This window comes from Halyomorpha halys, unplaced genomic scaffold (genome assembly GCF_000696795.3).
Source record: "Halyomorpha halys isolate HHAL.00 unplaced genomic scaffold, Hhal_1.1 Scaffold1552.1, whole genome shotgun sequence".
NCBI classification, from domain to species: Eukaryota; Metazoa; Arthropoda; class Insecta; order Hemiptera; family Pentatomidae; genus Halyomorpha; species Halyomorpha halys.
Window position 1 is genome coordinate 94,375 of NW_027115643.1, and position 4,539 is coordinate 98,913.

The 4,539-nt window shown below is 28.7% G+C and overlaps 1 protein-coding gene across 1 annotated transcript in view; it reads right to left on the minus strand.

The window, feature by feature from the left end:
- The window catches only part of LOC106690024 (ras-related and estrogen-regulated growth inhibitor), a 52,392-nt gene extending 48,771 nt beyond the window's left edge, over positions 1 to 3,621 (minus strand). Inside the window, exon 1 of the mRNA XM_067052631.1 lies at positions 3,529 to 3,621. The gene's annotated coding sequence lies outside the window, so the exon portion shown is untranslated. The remainder of the gene's footprint in view (positions 1 to 3,528) is intronic.
- Positions 3,622 to 4,539: the final 918 nt, after the last annotated feature.

Here is a 4,539-nt window from a genome sequence, read left to right on the forward strand (position 1 = left end):
AAATACTAATTCAAAAAACGTCTAGAAGATGTATAGTTTTTGAGTTATTCAATAACTTATATATTTTTTGTAATGCAGATATTTTTTTTTATAAATCCAGACAAGTTGCACATCTATAGCATAAGAGCAATAAACATTAATAATTCAAGACTATAGATCTCATTACTGACAACTACAGTTCCTTTTATTACAGATACAAAACGTTCAATGTAACGCATTTATTACTTTATATATGTAATGCAATGTATGTAAAATACATTATAAATTAACATTATTACATATATTTATTTATATGTTAATAGATTATGCAACTAATATTATACACCGACCCAAATATACATCAGTGTAGGATCTTGACGTTCAGTCAAAAAAATATGCTACTATATTTTGAAGTCTTTTCGAGTTTTTTTTTTTTTTTTCATGCCCTACATGTGAGAAACGGGTTTTGAAAAAAAAAGTTATAATTCAAAATTGCAAATAGAGAATGTGAATAAAAATTGCCTTATTGTCCCTCTTTTGTAAAATATTTTATTCTCTTCAATATCGATTCAAAAAGATCCTATGTACATTCCATTGGATTTTTCTATTATATAAATAATATAACAGCTAATGAAACACAATCTTACTGGCTCTTCTTGCGTATGAGTAAATGTGAATTCCGGTGGTCTCATTTTTTTAAGGATTGTATGTATTTTTTTAAGCTGTCTAATTGGTGTAAAAATCAATAAAACCAAGCGAGAAAAAAATTGGCCCGAGAAAATTAGAAACGAAGCGTAAACATAAAAAGGATATTTCATATGAACCTTTTTCTCATTCTTTTGTATAATATTTAGGTATAAGCCGAGCTTTCCCGATGAACTGGTTCTAAATAAAGCCTTCAAGTTGAATCCCTTTTAATTGAAACAAAGTCAATGACATTGCGTCCCTAATTCCATATATTTCGCGCCAGCATCGAGGATTCAATCTAGTATATAGTCTCTAGAAACCCACTATCTATTGAAGAATATGACCTAATCTCCTATTAAAGCTAGGATGAGTAACAAAATTAATTTCTTTTTATTGCAGCGAAATTTGTTTACCGACGTTCTTCAACTCAAGAAAAAAAATTATACGAGAGTAAATTGATTTCGTGACGCGATATGATACGGGAATGGTGGGGGAGGGAGCAATGCTGTTCAATTCTAGGAGGACAAATTTTATATTGTAATGGGAAAGGAGGGACTTAGAGGAGCTTAACACTCTCGGCAGTGAGCTCCTGTTGTCATATTCTCCTATTACAAAATAAAAAGATTTCTTGCTAGAATTGACAAAGGAAATGGCTGTTCTATTCTTATTTTTATTATTTTCTGCCTTAAGCTAAAAGAGGGAACGCTTGATCACTATTCATAAAAATTTAATACATTTCCAGAAATTTCATTGATGTCGGCACTTTCCAAGAAATACATTATTTACATTCCTTTATATATTTCTATATCACTATATATTTGTGTAAAAATACACATTCATTGTCTTCAACAACATAAATATGAATGAATGATATTAAAAAATAAACGCTATAAAAAGCCCTGTTTTTTTTTGTTGTTATTTTTGTCAAATGAAAAAAAAAATGATAGCATCCGGAATCTTCTCTAAATTTAAAAAAAGTTAACGAACAATGGACTAAATTTTAGAAGTGTTTGTAAAGTTTTTGGGTCGTTAAAATATTGTTGTTTATTTAATGCCTGAACCTTAAAAAACACCCAAAATGTACCTGTTATATTTTATTACAATCCAGAAAAAAAGTAATAATCTTATATAAATGAAGCAATTCATATTTCGTCATATATACGTAATCTAACATCATAAAAATACAAAATAAATATTTACTATTTATTACTTAATAATGTTCATTAAATACTTAAGTACTTACTAAACATTTTACTTATCAAAATATAAACCCTTTTTTGTTAGTATATAAGTTGCTGTAAAATTAAAATAAATTATTAGTTATCTAGAAAATATCAATCACTGAGTTGATACTGTTTTGATCTAAATCTGTGATATTTATTTTGATATTTTTACACATTAAGGACAAACTTTTTATAAACCTTTAGCTGTCATATTAGCAACTTATCAACTCTAGAACATTACTCGTGTCGTTCCAGTCAAAATATTTTTGCTTAATAATCTTTATTTACGGAATGATATATATTTAAATAGTTTTAACTCAGTATAACTACAATAAAAAATTCAATTAAATTGTTCTGAAACCTATTATAATGTCCAGAAAAATCAATAAATCAAATTCAAGGGCTTAAATTGATTTTTCCGAAAATTACGCAACTAGAGTAATATGCATATCCTTATATTTAATGTTTTATATATAATATTTGTATATTTATATATATAATACAATGTTTATAATAAATTACTACAAATTATAAATCAAATTGAAATCAAAACATGGTAATTTTTTGCTAAGAATCAAGATAGTCAGTCATGTATAAGATTTGCAAACAAGATTGCCTGTTTAAATTTGATAGTTGCTTAGTTCGGGATTTTACAAAAATATGGTAAGCATAAACTGTAAACATACATAATAAAATGACGTCAAAATTCCTTTTTGCATAAATATTATGATTTAATCCACATTGATCATATATAAAACTCAAATATATTAATCACATTGTAGTTATATATACATTTTTTTTTATCTCGGTTGACGAGCAAGAAGTGTGATTAAATGATGAATGGCGGGTTTGTTTTATTGGGTTTTAGATAATATAAAGTTTTGATGCCCGAATCGTGTGCCAGTAAAGAATTTGGAAGTTAATAAGGGTCAATGTACTCAGTAATAAATATGGTCCGATAGTGATTTTCTTGGCCTTGAAATAAATTTGACATGACACTATCAAAGCATAAAATTACAATTTCGTACTAAAGAAAACAATAATAATTAATTAATTTAGGTCATTAATACCATTGTTACTATTTATTTAATTATTAAGTTAAATTTATTAAAATTATATGTTTTCATCGTCTTCTTTCGAAATGCTGTATTATTTATATATATTTTTTAAAAAAAATTAATTCATTTCAGACATCTTGCTAACAGCAAGAGCGGGAATCTTGGGTAGAAGAGATAACACCTGACGAAGTTTAGCAAATTGTGTAGTTTTATTTAATTTATTTGTTTACTTTAGTTTTATTACAGATTTTATAATATATTTTGGTTAATATTTGTACGTAGATGCGATATTTTTATTTTAATACTGTCATTCATGTGTCAATTTTTTTTTCTTTTGTTTGGTAGTGAGCAACATAATTTAAGAGTAGCACATAAAAATAACTCCGTTCAGCTATTTCCGAACAACACTTCCACTACCTCAGAAATTCACAATATCCCAAAACATATGACCTATTTTACTATGAGTACATTACCATGATAAGATCCCCGAGTATTAATCACTGGTTATAATAACAATATGAACACATCATAAAGAGACATCACTAAATTGTATGATACGATAGTTATTAGGAGTTGTATACCAAAGGTGATAGACAGGTCGAAGCTCTTTTGGTTGCGAGGCTAGGCCAGAGACTGACCAGAGCTCTCCCCTCCCGCTAAAAATACAGGGCCACTACTTAGCGTATATATAGCAAACAGGTTGGGCAGCTCCTTTCCTCTGTCTGCATTAAACACAGTTTGCTCCAATGGATACCCTAATCCTTTACAGAATTAAAAACATCCACGGTAAATGTTTAAATATTTTATTTAAAAAGATGTTATCGATGAATCATTTTAATGAAACTATTAATAATTAATTAAAGTTGACATATCTAGTACTCAAGGAAAAGAGGGACAATAAGAATTAAAAAAGTTGGTAGATCTTATTTTTTCTGAATTTAATTTTTTTTTTTCGATTAGCAATAAAAATTTAAATTATGACATTGTTAATACGGCCAGTAGTTTATTTAACCCAGCGACGGGCGCCAATTTTTGTTTTTCGCAAATTTTAAGGCCCGTGTTCGGTGAGTGGAGCTCTTCTCACTACCTTCTTGAATTTTAAGAGTCAACCTGCCAGTGATGTTCCCGATTCCGGCTACTGTTTTGTTTTCTCTGTAGACATTTCTTCGGTTTGGAAGAGTGTCACAACTCAAAATAATTCATTTTTATGTTTTCACAATGAAACGACAGCGATTGGTCTATATTTTTATGTGAAAGAGATTTACAAGTTGTCTTCTTCCAACGATTTGCTTGTATAATATTGATACTTGCATCACTTAGTGAGATTTTTCGCTAGTTGAAGATTAAAACCTCTTTTCAACTCAGCCTTTTACTATTTTATTAATAAGTAACATATTCTCAAGTATATCCAATTTCCTTCATGTATCCATTTGTATCAAATTGATACACTTTCACCCTTCCGTTGAAGTGATCATTGGTTTTCCCCTTTTTTTAGTTTTTGATGTCTAGGGAGAATAAAACTTACAATTTGACCAATCCAGGCGACTAGCAAGCCGAGAATACTCTACTCAGAAGGCGTGATGCTCCAGATT